Below are 13,730 nucleotides of genomic sequence, written 5' to 3'. Positions count from 1 at the left end.
TACTGTCTCCCAGAGGGTTTGTGTCACCCGGTGTGAGAGCTCATTGCATCACCCCCATGATAAACCTCCTCCTGTACCAGATATACAGATCAAATCACAATATCATACGCACAGCCTAAATGCAGTGGCACCACTAGGGTTGGTGTCACCCCCGTTCACTGTATTTATTTCTTAATTTTTATATATAACAGTACAGGTCAGTCAACAGATCAGTAACCAATAAAAAACCAGTGGCCAACTTAATGATAGTCATACAGCTGAATAAGAGTTCTAGTATTAACTCTGATTCATGGAAAAGAGAGTTGACATACAACCACCTTATTGGTTCCCTCCTGTGTCATAATAACACCTTATTGGCTCTCAGAACAATCAGTCTCATTGGTCAGTTTTGAGTCAAAGAAATCCACTTTTTGTTACATAAGGCTGTTGTGTTCTCCTTTTCTGGTTTTTTGGCTATAACTTTTGATAGAGTACAGATATTTAAGCATGGTTTGTGTCATTGCATTCTGCATTACATTACATATTGACTGGTGTATAACATGATGGTATTATTCACAAATACAAATTTCCAACAGGTTTCTAAAATTTTGGCCACGAGTGGTGTCACGCCCACCCCCGAGGGTGTCACCCGGTTCAGTCCACACCCCTCCCACTCCCTTAGTGATGCCACTGCTGTCCCCGTGTTTTTGGATGTCCTTAAATATTGCATGTGTTGCAGCTTGGTACGGAGGCTGCATTTGAGCAGCATGATGAACTACAGCTATGAACTGGGCCTTTGACAGTCTCCATTTTGTCAGACCTTTGAGGACATTACACAGTTCCAGCCTTTCTTTTGGCTGCAGGGTCATACGAGATGCTTAGTCAGTCCCTGGAAAGGACAATAGTGAGAGGGCAATATTTCTGCGGTGTTCAAAATTGAAATGTTGCATGTTCATGCACTGCCCATGTTTCTGAAATGCAGCAAGCACAGTGGGTGTTTAGAAGGAACAGGCCGCTGCACGCAGAAGCATCCACAGACCCCAAGGACAGACAAGAGAATAGAGACAAACTTGGACAAAGGTGAAGCCACCCCGACTGATCAGACTCTCATCTCATAGCCATAATATTGATGTTTCAGTGTTATACGAGCAAGGGCATGAGCAGGATGGAGAGCGGAGGTTGGATAATTATTTGCATCCTACGTGAATTGTTTGTGCTCCTGAAAAACGAATCAATGTGTTGTCTTTTTCATTCAGACTGTACTGAGGTGGTGAGTTTATCACGTGCGGACCCATATCCAAAGCAGAGTGGCCACTTTCCCTCCCCCCTGCCCCGTTTCAATGCCTTTAACAGCATCTTGCTCTGAAGATAAGAACAATGCTTATCCCCATGCTGTGAATGACAAATCTGCACTGGTTATTCTTGTTTACTGGCTGTGCTAATTTTTGTACTGGTCTCTACCCTTGGGAAGCCACTCCATATTTTTGCCTTTTTGGAATACCTTTATTTAATGTTGTCGGTGTTAGAGTGTTAGTTGCTAGCACAGATATTCTTACGGGTTCTTCTCCATTCCCAGGGTCTCCGGATGCCATATTCTGGGTCGAGCACCTGGCCTCAAGTGTACATGTCTGTAAATGCATGCGCCAAGACACCATGCAACCTGCTCTGCCTCCAGCCTGAGATGTCCCATGGCCTGAGGCAGCTCACCAAATATGGCAACCCATTGATGGTGGCATGCCAACCATTGCCACCTCCACGTCTCCTCTTCCTGCTCTAGGGATTCAAAATGGAAAAGGGCACTGGAGAGGAAGAGGAAATGTGGTGGAAAGGAGACATTCTAGCCCAGCACTCGCCAAACCACAGCTTGTAGGATGGATCCAGCACAGCGCTGCATCCCTCCCCCATGTGAGCATTCCTCCACACTGCTCATATGAAGCCCACTTGAGTGCCACAATGCAATGCTCTAGGCAGTCATGTCGGCCCGGAAATGCAGGTGCAAAGCTTCCCGGGGCAGTGGGCTACAGGTGCAACTGCCTAGACTGGAGCATTGCATTGCAGCACTCAGGTGGTCTTCTTCCCAGTAGCAAGGTGAAATGGTAAGAGTGGGTCCAGATAGGTGCCACTTCTACCATGCACAGCAGTCATGAGTTTGCTGACTGCTGCTCTAGCTCATCAGACTCCTGTCCACCACACTTCCTCTTCCACTCTATCAACCTCTTCCATTTCCAATCCAGGGAGCGAGAGGAGGAGGAGGAGGAGGAGGAATGGCAGAGAGGAGCAAGCAGTGATAAGCAAGGCTCTGTCAGTCTGCCACCTGAGGTGACCACCTCAATCAGCCTCTTTGCAAAGCCAGTTGTGCCTGCAGCTGGTGAGGTAAGCTTTGAACCAATATATTGCAGGAAATTTTTTTCCCAGCATACCTCTAACACTAAAACCAGCTAGCTTCTCATTTTTTTTTTAAAGCAGCAGGAGATGCTACAGCAGAATAAGGAAATGGTTGGCAACCTTCAGTCTCGAAAGACTATGGTTACAAGCCTACAGCACCCAGTATTCCCAGGCGGTCTCCCATCCAAGTACTAACCAGGCCTGACCCTGCTTAGCTTCCGAGATCAGACAAGATCGGGCATGTGCAATAAGGAAATATGGCATCCAAAAGATGAAAGAGAGTCCTCAACAATGTTTGGGGGTAGGGGTGGAGGAAGGATATTGGGCAGAGATCCTATTGATCCTCAGAATAGTGGCATTATAAGCATTATCCTATTTAAATGTGTGAGATTTTGGAGGTTCTATACTGTGTCTACTGTAAAAGACACAGGAGTAGATCAAGCCAGGGTTTTGTTTTGTTTTTTTTCCTGGTCAGTTGGCAACCCCAGTGTGGAAGCCTGTGAATTGTCTTTGCAACAAGTGGCACCTTCAGGGTATTTCCATGGGGAGGGGGATTTCTGGTGAGAAAACTGCATGGAAGTAAAGGATTACTTTACTCTGCTCTGTGGTCCCAGAGCTTTGGGCTTCTGTTTTAGGGTAACTGTAAACCTGCAATGAGGTGGCACATCTCTGCTATTTTGGCCCAGAGCCTGTGTGCGAAGGATCCTGTTTTGGGGACAATGGACAGGGCCAGCCCTACCATGGAGCAAACTGAAGTGTCAGGCAGCAGATTCTGAGTCATTTCTCAGGGGCTGCACTGCACCTTCCCACAGTGGTGATCCTGGGGGGGAGGGGGCAAAGAGCTTCAGAGTCATTCGAGAGGCGAGAGCAAATCAGGCATCCCCTCCACTTTGCTTTCAGTGCTCTGAATGGCTCTGAAGATGAGGGGGAGAGGCTGCTTTACACTGTGTGTTCAGGCACCTGAAAAACATAGTGCTTTGCCCCTCCCTGGTTCACCACTGCCCTCCCCACAGACAGCCTGCAGAGGATGGAAGGAGAAATGGTCCCATGCTGTTTTTCCACTTCGAAAAAGAAAGAAGGGGAAAAATTTGAAAGTAGGAAAGGAAGCGGGATACATGATTTTAGCAGGACACAAAAAGAGGAGAGGTGCCATTCAGTGCTCCAAGGCAATAAGTCACGGGAAGTAGTGGTTCTGCTTACTCCACATTGGTCAGACCTCACCTGGAGTAACGTGTCCAATTCTGGGCACCTCACATTGGGAAAGATGCAGCCAAACTGGAGCAGGTTCAAAGATGAGAATAATCAGGGAACTGGAGAACACGAAAGGTTGAGGGAACTTGGTATGTTCAGCCTGTAGCAGACCAAAAGGGGATATTTGAAGTGCTGTTCAAATATGTGTAGGGCTGCCAAAAGGGAGAAGGAACTAATTTGTTCTCAGCTGCTTCTGAGAGTAGAATTGGATCCTGTGGGTACAAACTGTAAGAGGGGAGATTCTGGGTGGACATCAGGAAGGAATTATTGACAGTCAGGGCAGTTTGGCAGTGGAACACAGGGAGGTGGTGAGGGAGGAGGTGGATTCACCCTTACTGGAGATCTTCAAGCAGAGGTTTGACAGGCACCTGCTGGAGATGCTCTAGGAGGATTTCCTGCAAGAGACTGGGGGTTGGACTAGATGACCTTGCAGATCACTTCCAACTCTATGATTCTATAATTCCATGACTTCAGGTTGCAAAAGGTCATAGGCCAGCACTAGCAACAGAAGCACAAGTGCAGTAGAAATGTAGGTTGGAAAGAACATGCTGCACCATAGAAGCTCCTGCCTTTTCTTTTCGTCTCTGAACCATTGGTAGGGTATGAGTGATGGGGCTTGAGCATCACTCGGGAAACAAACAAACAAACAACTATCTGCACACAGCCTATAAGATATAGTAGAAAAGGATTGGTTGGGTGAAATAAATGGGGCTGCTTGGCCAAGGCCAGACAGTGAGTGAGCTTCATGTATGGGCCGAAACTGGCTGCCTGGATTGAAACCTTAAGTATGGAGAGTCCATCTATGAGGCTGGCTGAAATGTCCTCATCAGTGCAACAAACAGATGAGATGAGTGCCTCTCCATCAGATCCCCAGCCATTGCCACATTCTCTTCTTGTGTGCTCTCCTACAACAAGATCCTATGCATGCTACTCAGAAGTAAGTTCCATTATAGCCAATGGGGCTATAATGGTCAGCAGGTCAGCAGCCCTAGTGAGCCAGAGGAGGATGGTGAAGCAGCTTGTCTTGCCTTGTGTCACCTCCTCCTCGGTTCAATCCTTGGTATCTGCAGGAAGGGCAAAAAATAACTGAAACAAAGGGATGCCACTGTGTTGATGTTGCTGAGCTCAATGGACAATGATCAAACACAGCAGGAAGCAGCAAGGAAGAAATAGAATTTGTGCCTGCTAAATTGTGTCTGCACTGAAACAACCTACGTACAAGGCCTTATCACAGCACTTTGCCCTACTTCAGACTGTGCATGTTTTGAATGCCTAAAGATCTACTTAGGCTGGTCCAGGGGCCCTGACATGAAATACAAACTTTAATCCACCCAAAGGTCAACTGCAATGGAATGTCAAACCCGTCCTCCTATTCCCCTCCTGCCTTAACCAGCAGAGATGATTGCACAGCAGTGACATCGCTAGGGGGGTGCCGGGGGGTGGGGGCCACACCGAGTGATGCACATGGGGGGGTGACACCACTAGTGACCAAAATTTTTTAATTCTTGGTATTTTTGAATAAGGTTCTATATCGTTCAATGCGTAATTTCATGCAGAATGGAACAAAACAAACTGAGTTGAAATACCACTATTCTATCAAAAGTTCTAGCCAAGAACCAGTGGTGCGAGGCAATGGGCGTTGCCCTGCCCACTGCATGGGACGAGGTCCATCGTGGGGGTGTCATGAAAAGTCGGCCAGTTATTTTTTTTTCTGTTTGCAAATTGTATTGATCTTCAAAATGGTAATGCAATAAAAACAACCATTATGTACTTGTCTCTTAAACCTTTTATCTCTTGTGGATTAATTTAACTTCTCATAACTACCTCTGTTTGATGTTCTGGTTGAACAATTTTTTTCCTTTATGTAAAGAATAGAGGTGTTTGAAAATGGTGTTATTTATTTTACTCACAAGTAAGCCCACTCTGTTCATTAAGAATAGGGGCCCAATTCCAGAGTGCACTGTCGCAAACATGCCGTGAGGCACGCCTGTGGCAGTCAGAGCTGGAGCTGGCTCAGTGTGAGCCCACACTGAACCAGTGCTGGTCAGAGGATGGAGGAGCGCTGCCTGGCACTCTGGGAAGTGCTGGGCAGTGGAACGGTGAGTAAGGGCATGGGGGAGGTGTTACGGGGCCAGGGTATGGAGTAGGGTGGGAGGGGCAGGACTGGCGAAGCTCTTCTCCATTGGATCCAAAGCTCCATGTTGGGCCTCCTGGCCTGACACAGGGCTGCTTTACTCTGCACTGTAAAGTACTTTGCCAGCGCAGAGTCAAGTATCCCTATTGCGGGGCTCCTTACTTGGGGGAAGGGGACAAATGTCCCCTTCCTCTGAGGAAATGTTGGGAGCTGCCACCGGCTGTGTGGCATCCGTTGGATGTAGTGGCAGTCATTTCAGCGCTGCTGCAGCCCTGGGTATCGAGCAGAATAGGATTCGGCTGTTAGGCTGTATTGGAATCTCAGTAGATCTGGCAAAGAGGTAGGGTGTGATGTCAGCAGTGGCCCCTTTAAGGGTAAGGCCTGGGCATCCAGCAGAGTGTGCTGCACAGCTGCAGCCACTTGAAGGCAATAGGGCCCTCAGGGATATAAGGAGTACTTGAGGCAGGAAGGGTTTGTGGGCAGCAGAAGGAGGAAAGCTTGATGAAGGAGAGATGGGATTAATGGATTAAGGAATTGATGGCTAATGGACTGCTGGTGGACTGATTGGTGAATGAACTTTGGAGTCTGCTGGAACAGACTGCTGGAGACACTAAGAGTGGTGTTTGGCTGCTGTGCCCAAGACTTGCTGAGGATCAAGGGGCTGCTGTATTGGCGGGAGGCTGCTGGCAGGAAGGAGGACCTCTGTAGGTTTAAACAGGTGAGTTGCCCTGGTGGTGGGGTCCGGCAGGACTGCAGGGCAGAACCAAGGTCATTTCTGAGGAAAGAAGGGGAGCTAATTAGCTAAAAGTGGGCATAATTCTCCAGGCAGGGCTTGGCCTTGGAATCTGGCAAAACAAAGGCTGTAATCCTATCTTAGTCACTGGAAGCAAACACCTCTAGTTATCAATAAACAGACTTTACTTAATAAAGTAAAATGAAGCTTTGCACTCCAGTTTTGTGTCTTCTCTCTTCTAGTGCCCAGACTGGAATGCTGACCCCCTTGTCTCTGCAAGCCATGATGGGCCGCTCTTAGGACCTTGGAACTATGGAGGATTTGGGAGGCCTTGAACTGGATCAAGGCACATGGCGGTATGCCAAGTGCTGAACCAGATGGGACATGTGTGGGCCATGTCAGCAGAACATCTATTGTGGCCAGTTTCAATTTATTCCAATGGATCCCAACCAAACCAGCCAATTATTCCCGAGCCAAACCATCCTCTCGCTTCCTCTTTTTGATGAATGGTGCACTGGGGCAGTTGAAGTGCATTTGAGCCTATTTGTACCTGTCTGTGAATGACCTAGCTAGCTTAGCATTTCTCAAACCATAGGTCGGGGCCCACTTGGTGGGTTGGGACCTGATTTCTGGTGGGTCTCCCAGAGCCCCCAATGATTGACAGATCAGATAACTAATTGCCTCAAGCCCTGAGACTATTCCAAAATCTGATAGTTGCTCACTGTCCTGGAAACAGCTAAGCTCCTGCAGTTCATAAGCTTGTGTAAATATAGGGACATAAATGTTTGGGCAGTGCTGGGGCAGACCAATTGTCAAAAGAGCCAGATAGAGAGTTTCTGGGGGCCACATTCAGTCTGCGGGCCTTATGTTTGACACCCCCATTTTTAAAAGTGGGTCCTGGTGCTAGAAAGTTTGGGAACCATGGATCTAACTGCACAGAAATGCAGTTTTCATTTTCTTTTTAGAGATGTGTGTTGAGAAAGGCAACTTTTACCATCACACAGTCTTGGGAGCACCTTGAAAAACTATGCTGAAGTCTACAGGCCAGACCAAGATCTCTTGGCACACCTGAGACAGTGCATCAAATGCTGCCCATCTACCCCTGTTGTGAGGCACCTCGCCACACCAACTGCAAACGTTTTCATAGCCAGTAGCATGCTAGCCTCCTCCTCTTTCTCATCCCACTCTCTGGATCCGAAAAGGACGGGAAAATATGGAAGAGAGAAATGTGCAGGGCTAGTGCATCTTACCTCTAATGCTCAAGCCCACTACTCTCCTATCCACACTTTCTTTTCTGCTTTTTTACTCTCTTTTCAAATCCAGGGAGCAACAGAAGGAGCAATGGGGGACAGGCGCGCCCATTCCACCACCTGAGACGACCGACCACCGTAGTCTACCTGGCATGCACTATCACCTGGAGTATATTACTGAGTCTCCTTCCAATGTCGCTTGCATAGAATTGAATGCACAGAAGCCCTGAGAGAGATAATGATGACTTAATGTAGCTTCTGCACTAGTTACCAGTGATGCCAGGTACATTCAGGATGCTGGGTTAGATCTCTGAAGCCTTAAATGGTTCAGCCCTGGGAAGGACCATCTCCTCCCCTATGAACCTGCACAAGATCAGTAAGGGAGACTCTCCAGTGTGTCAGACAAATGGTTTGGTTGGGATCAGCCCAGGAGTTGCTCCTGGGTGCTAAGAAGAAAGGATGAATGGACAGGCAGAAAGAAATACCTACCTACCCTCCCTCTCTCCTGAGAGCAATGTCTGGCTTCATCTCTGTCCTTTTGTCCGTCAATAAAGAAATTTTTTTTTCTGGGGTGCTTTTTATCTAGTTTGGTGTGGAGGAGTGGAAAAAGTCAGACAAGCTTTAAATTCCTCAATTCTTCACTGATCAGAGTGCACTGATCATAGTTCATAGATTTGCATCAAAATCACACTGAGCTTGGGGGGGGGGGTATTTGCAAGGCATGTTTTTGTCCCAACACTCCCTCCCAGCTCTATTTGCAGGTTAAATTTGCATTTCTATTTGGCAGCACAAAGTGAACATGCAAAGAGAGCTGGGAGGGAGCGCTTTGAGCCCTTGGGGAGCTCAGTGCAATTGCAACATAGACTGAAGTGTCAAAGGGCATGGGAGGAAGGATTTGGGGACTCGAAATGTCCCAATATACACTTAAGGGAAACAACCAACCAAGTTGTGGGTTTTGTCTAGTACAGTGTTTCTCAAACTGTGGGTCATGAGTCAGTTTCAGGTGGGTTGTGTAGCACTTAGCTCAGCCGCCACTGAAAACACAGAGCTGAAAATAAAGGGTGAAGAGTTGTTGGGCAGGCTCCAGTGAGAGGGGGGGGGGCATGGTACTTTGCCCTGAGGAGATGGGAAGATGGGATGCTGGAAAGGGGGAAGGTCTGTGTGGTTGGAGAAGAATCCAAGTCTGCTTTCTACTTTGACTTCCAAGCTAGAACGTTTGGGCTTAAAGCCTAAATTGATGATGTCACTTCCAACCATGACATCACCTCCAGGTTAACGACATCACTTTCAGTGGATCCCAGTAGGGTAGAGCCTCCATTAGCCCGAAGATAACATCAGAAGGTCGCCAGTTCAAGGACACCGGCAGCTCCCTGAACGGCTGAGAACGGCGAGAACTTGAAGCAGCTGACAAGCCCAGCTGAGCGATTCCACCTGCTCTCGGTGTGAGCAAGAAGCGTCTTGGCTGCCCTCCACATGAGGGGGGAGATGGAGCTGCTTGTCAGCTTGCGTGGGAGAACCGGAGGCCAGAAGTGAGACCAAGCCAGGAAGATCCATTCTGAAATGTTGTTGGTTCCTGAAAGAGAGAACCTCTACGATTGTAGAAATCCCCTTGAGGGATTTAGAAACACCTGCCTATGTAAACCGCCTTGAATAAAGTCAGAGGAGTAATCCGATGACCAGAAAGGCGGTATATAAATACAGAATTATTATTATTATTATTATTATTATTATTATTATTATTATCCCAACAGATTGCCATTCTGAAAAGTGGGTCCCAGTGCTAAAAAGTTTGAGAACCACAAATCTATTGCATCGAGTAAGCTCAAGCGTTGGTTGAGTTATTTAGACTGAGAAGCTTACCTTGAAGATGTCTGGAGAAGTTCTGGTAGTATTTGGGCTTCTATATTTTCCTGTGTTTAAGGAAATATTTTTTGCTTTTTCTCAGTAGTCCCTAACTGTCTACTTGCATGTGGTATCCCTTGCAGGTGGCTCTCCAACCTCTGCATGAAAGCCTCCAACAAGGAAAGGCCTGCTATTACGTAGGGCAGACTGTCCCACTGCCAGACAACTCTTACAGATGAGGAGTTCTGTCCAGCCGAGATCAGCCTTCCTGTAGTTTAAACCTGTTGGTTCTAGTCCTGTCCTCAGCAGCCGCGGTTCGTTCTTCCACGTGACAGCCCTTCAGATATTTGAGGATGGCTATCATACATCTCCTTTGCCTTCTCTTCTCAAGGCTAAAAATACCCATCCCTTTTCGTTGTTCCCCACAGGGTTTGCTTTCCAGACTGCTCACCATCGTTGTTGTCATATTTGCTTCTGGGTAAGGGTACTCACACACAGGTCTGCATAGCCAAACATTCTTCAGCCTGCAGTAGTGTTTTATCCCCTAAGGGATCCCCTAAGTTCCAGTGAGGCTTAAGCCTGTCCAGGTTTCCCTTGGATTGCTCAGCTTGGGGGGGGGGGGCAGCTTGGATTGTGTTCTTGGGGGGGGCAGGGCTGTCCCATGCAGGAGGCCAACTGAAACAGATTGGTAGGGGTACCCATCTCTGCCTGCCCACTTGCCACCACTGCTCCTGCTTCTCCTGCCAGTCCTTGGATTGGGAAAGGAAGAGGGGAACAGAGAGGGGGAGGAACAGTGGAAGGAAGGAGATTGCTGAGCTAGGACATTGCAGAGTGGGGGAAACAGAGGTGGGCACATCATTGGGTAAGAGGGGCAGCATTTAGAACACTGCCCTAGGTGCCAGGAGGTCTTGGGCCAGTTTATTTCTACACCACTGGCATATGTCTCCATCATCTATGCTTCTGCCTTAGGGTGGTTTCTCCTATGGAGCTAATATTCCTCTGGTTCAAGCCCTAGTCAGAACATCTAACAATAGTGATTTTTTAAAAGATATATATTTTATTCAATTTGACTTTCATTAGCAAACGAAGTCTTTCAGCAAAACCCTACCCATTTCATTCTTCATGTGAGGCTCTGTGTGTGCTTTACCTTGGTTATGCCAGCAGGTGGTAGCAGTACCCCATTCAAGCAATTTTTGAGCCGGCTGATTTAATTCTTACCCTTGGAAACGGAGGGTTAACCTCCAGGAGCTTCAGCAAATTACAGGCTTACTTGTTCTTCTCAGCACATAATGGCTCATGCTTTATGCAGCCCTTGGCTGATCTCCAGCAGCCTTGAAAACCAAACCACAAATATGATTGCTAGTTCCCCTGACAATACCAGCCTATACATCGAGGGCCTTGAAAGGAGAAAAAGAACCTGTTTTACAAAAAATGACTCTAGTGGGCAATTTCCAATTTATTGAAGTAGAAACTTTTGTGGGCTACAGGCCACTTCATCCGATGCACAAATATTTATACTTGGTAGGTATGTGTATTTACATTGTTGGCAACCTTCAGTCTCGAAAGACTATGGTATCGCGCTCTGAATACCATAGTCTTTAATACACGCTCTGAGCGTGTATTTACATGCTGTGGTATAGCTAGAGAGGGTGCAAAGCACTAAGTTTTGCAGGGAGCCCCACCATGGTGTGCAAACAGCTCCTCTCCTTCCCCTTCGGAGCCGTTCCAGGGGGTGGGAACAAAATGGAGGCAGTTTGCTCGGGAAGTGCTGTTTAAGACTACAGGGAAGCGTCAGAACACTTCCCCAGTGGGTCTGAAGTTTGCGCGAGACTCTATTGCGCTAGAAAGGCAGGGGGAACAGCTTCACATATGCAGGGGGCGGCATCTCAGACCATTGCCCCAGGGTAAGTCAGCCCCTGCTTGATTCGATTTTGTTATGTGGGGGTTGTTAAAAATTTTCCTGCTTGATGATGTCACTTTCGGTCATGAAATCACCTCCAAGTTAATGACATCACTTCTAGTGGGTCCTGACAGATTGTCACTTTAAAAAGTGGGCCCCAGTGCTAAAAAGTTTGAGAACCACTAGGCTAGGGCGTTGGAGACGCTTCCTCTTCTGCCTCATTCCCCTCTTCCTTCTCCAGTCCAGGTGGTGGAATGGGTGGAGAGTCACCTGTGGCTTGAAGAGGCTGCCTCAGTCAACCTCAGGCCAGTCTGTCCCTGACTACTCATATTCTATACATATAGTCAAATCTATCACAGTATTGGTGGTAAGTAGAGTATAATCCACCAGAGAAACACTGGTCAATTTCTGGGTCCCACCCTGTACTTCTTATTCCTTGCCAAGGATACTGGACTTGGTATATCTAACTCTGCAATCTGGTCTTCTTACACAACAGTGCAGCCATACTCAGTATTACTTAAGAACAGGTCCAGCAATGGAGTAACCAAGACAAACTGCTTGTCAGGAAGATATTTGCATCCTTCTTATCCCACTGGCGCGGTCTATGTGCCAAGGCTATTTGTTCCTTTCGTGAATACCAGCAAGTATTCTGCATGCTTGTCTCCAGATATCCCCACCCCCCAGTTCTGCACTGAAACACCATCTGTGCCTTTTTTGGAAGCATTGAGCAAAGAACAGGTTGTTGACTCCAACAGCAAGGGTAGGCAGTCAATGGCCTGCAGGCCACATTCGACCTGTCACTCAGTCACTCAAAATCATCTGGCCCATACTTCCAAAAAAATATATCCACCCAGCCTGCAGTTGTCCTAAGAAAGAATTCCAGTCTGTACTTCTATCGCTGCAACTCTCACAGTGTAAGCAGACCAATGGCAAAGGCCTTCTTTGAGCATCAATCTCTGTCTGGGCTTGCGTCTCTCTGCAGCGTGCCCGTCTCTTTTTGATTTGTTCTATGGCAGTGTTTCTCAACCAGTGGTATGGGTACCACCAGTAGCACTTGAGTTGGTGTCTGGTGGTACTCACAGGACCCCTGGACACCTGCTGCCCAGCAGCAAGAGCAGGAACACAACACAACAAACAGTGGTAGGAGGCTTAGCTCATCAGGCAGAGCTCCAAAGCATTCTTTTCCGCACTCAAAAAAGTCCTCCCGTTCCGTGAGCCTCTTACTGGTATTTGTTGTATTGCATTTAGCCTCCCAACCTGGAAGTGACTGGTGATAATATCATCGCCAGTTACTTCCAGTAGTACTTTCAATAGGTGGACCATGTGAAGTGAAGGACAAACATTGAGAAACAATGTTCTACGGCTTAATCAGGAGGTTTGTGCAGGCTCGTGTATTCTTGATGAACCCAATGTCTGGCAGCTATGCGGAAGAAAGTAGTCAACCCTGACCTACAGGCTCTTGCAGGGTGACCAGATGTGATAACCACAAAAGAGGACAAGGCATCCCAAAATGTAGGTCATGACAAAATAAAAGCTAAAAGCACTCATATATTGATTTCATGTGGTTAATTTCAACACTATATTACTTATTAAATTTAAAACTATATTACTTATAATTTATATTATGTAATGTAGATTATATTTACATATAATTTATGTAATATAGATAACATATAATCTATATTATAATTTACATATAATTTATTATTTACAAGTAGGCTCTGGACTGCCTGCTCACAGGGAAAAGGAGGACATTTAAGTTCTTTTCCAGGACTTGAGGCTAAAAAAGAGGATATGTCCTGAAGAAAAAGGATGCCTGGTCACTCTGGGCTCTTGCCTGTTCTAAACCCTTTGTTCTAAACTAGTTCTGCCCCCCACCCAGCCCCCATTCCTTTAGCATGCAATTCTCAGGTCAGCCTGTAGACAGTGCACAAGTGGTTCTCTCTTTGAAAGAGGCGGATCAAACCAAGTGGAAACCCTTGTCACTTTCTTTCCTGGTCATTTCATAATGGGATGAGCTTTGCCTGTGCATAGGTTACATCCAGTTATGTAACACCACAAGGCACCTGAAACTTACTTAGTTTTTGCCTTCCCATTCTCAGGCTGTCTGTAGGGCACACCTAGCCACAGAGTTATGTCTGTGGACAGTGGGCATGGTTTCAAGGAGCAAAGATATGATGTGACTTGATGATATCCTCTTTTTTCTTCCCCTCCCATCATTAAAACGCACTAGGTGGATGGGGAAGAAGGAAATAA

The 13,730-nt window shown here is 47.0% G+C and overlaps 1 protein-coding gene across 4 annotated transcripts in view; it reads right to left on the bottom strand.

Moving 5' to 3' along the window:
* LOC136661395 (digestive cysteine proteinase 2-like) overlaps nucleotides 1–9,839 on the bottom strand; it is a 36,115-nt gene extending 26,276 nt beyond the window's left edge. For 2 of the 4 annotated variants that reach the window (XM_066638618.1, XM_066638617.1), the window contains exon 1: nucleotides 9,593–9,839. The gene's annotated coding sequence lies outside the window, so the exon portion shown is untranslated. Of the gene's footprint in view, nucleotides 1–8,221; nucleotides 8,347–9,592 lie in introns of those variants that run through there. The other 2 variants (XM_066638616.1, XM_066638619.1) reach the window with 1 other exon arrangement.
* Nucleotides 9,840–13,730: the final 3,891 nt, after the last annotated feature.

Source organism: Tiliqua scincoides, chromosome 10 (assembly GCF_035046505.1).
Source record: "Tiliqua scincoides isolate rTilSci1 chromosome 10, rTilSci1.hap2, whole genome shotgun sequence".
NCBI lineage: Eukaryota > Metazoa > Chordata > Lepidosauria > Squamata > Scincidae > Tiliqua > Tiliqua scincoides.
The sequence above is the reverse complement of the archived record's forward strand: the minus strand, read 5'-3'. Positions and strand labels throughout refer to the sequence as shown.